This window comes from Fragaria vesca, linkage group LG5, assembly GCF_000184155.1.
Source record: "Fragaria vesca subsp. vesca linkage group LG5, FraVesHawaii_1.0, whole genome shotgun sequence".
Classification (NCBI taxonomy): Eukaryota; Viridiplantae; Streptophyta; class Magnoliopsida; order Rosales; family Rosaceae; genus Fragaria; species Fragaria vesca.
The window spans coordinates 21909274-21911057 of NC_020495.1; positions in this window are offsets into that span (position 1 = coordinate 21909274).

Below are 1784 nucleotides of genomic sequence, written 5' to 3' on the forward strand. Positions count from 1 at the left end.
ATTAACATCTCTTTACCAAATAAAGTCTACTCTTTTTATCTAATAGCTTTTTCATGCTAACTCCGATTTTTAACGTTTAGCATGTCTTTTACGAACTCGTATTAACGTCCTCTACAACTTTCATGAAGAAAGTTTTCCCAAATTTCAAACGAAAGAAAAATTCAACTTTTAGAGTCTTAAATAGTAAACGGTTACTTAAAACAGTAAAAGGTCAAAGTAACCCAAAAGTAAATAACCACAAATTGACTTAAGAACGGGATGTGACAGTTTAAACCAGTATGGTATGGTGTGAAGCGTTCACCTTATATAAGATGGTGCAAGTATATATATGAGGCGGTGCAATTTCAGCTATTTAATATATTAATATTTATATGAAAGATATATGAACGATATTTGTATGTATACATGCACGACCATGTACTAAGTGTTTTGAGCAGCTTGTATGCTTGTCTGTCTAATAAGATCACGAGTCTTGTTAGCATCCTAAATTCAGATTTGTACTTCTCAAAACTTATTGCCCCTATCTAGCATACTTATGCCTCTCTCCCTCTTAAAAATCTAGCGATGATGATCTGAGATGCTGAGCAAGATGCCAACCTCATAGATGGAGCACTTGGAGTGCTCGGTTTGACGTCAACTCTATCTTGTTGTTTGTTGTATTTCAATCATCAGTAGTTCCCTCTGATCCCTCGATGATGGTGATCTTCTCGTGATCCATACTAGTGAGAGATTATTCTTTTGGAGTATTGATAATGGGAGGCCTCTTAGTGCTTTAGCTTGGCGGCGAATGGCCAGTGAGGGTAAAATTTTTTTTTCTCTCCATGGTTCGATGGAGTTACGGTCTCGAATTGGCCTTCCGATGGTTTGATCCTTGCTAGAAGCAAAACGTACGTTGTCAATGGCTAGTTTGAATCTTAATTAGTACGTTAGAATAAAGTATATTTCTAGGTGAAACTTCTCTATAAGTCTCTTTAGAAGTATTTAGTTTTAGCATACTACAATTGTGTGTTCGGCGTCTAAAATCAAATAGCATAGAAATGTATGCAAGGGCGAGATGTTTATTTAGCATAGACTACTTGTAACATAATTGGTTGTAATAGAGTAGTCTTCTTATACTATTCTTTGCCTTTGATTCCGAACCACATATGCAAATGAGCTCCTTGCATAAAAATTGTTTCATAAAAAAAAAGTTAAACTCCCAAAATTGAAATCATGAATCGTAGTTTCTGTAAAATCTACATCAATCCTGGATTTGATATTAATTAATCACAGACCCGAAAGCACAGCCCATAACTAGCCAAGCCTTCTAACCCCCACAGTTTAGGGGGTTCGAATTCAGCACAAAATTGTGCGTAGACGCTAGAGCTGCGCATCCAACATGTATCAATATCATATCTCCATGTTCCATCATCAGTTTCACAAATCAAGCTTTGTAGTTAACTAATTATGTACGTACGTATATCATGGAAACAAAAGTGTTGAATTAGTCTCTAGTCTGCAAAAGTTAAAAACAAAATTTCGTCTTGCAGATGATTGTAACCTAGAAAGAGAAGAAAGAGTATGAACAAATTCATCTTCAAATATTGATGTGTTTTTTCAACACGCCCTATTCTCCAATTTAAGGGTGATACTCATGAACAAGTTTTATTATTGATCCAGTTAACTAGAATAGATCATATGCCGCAAACCTTAATTCAAGGTACCACCATATAAATCAAACCAAGATCATATCAGATTGATAGTTGCATATTTGTGCGATTTTTATCATGCTAATTATTCTTATT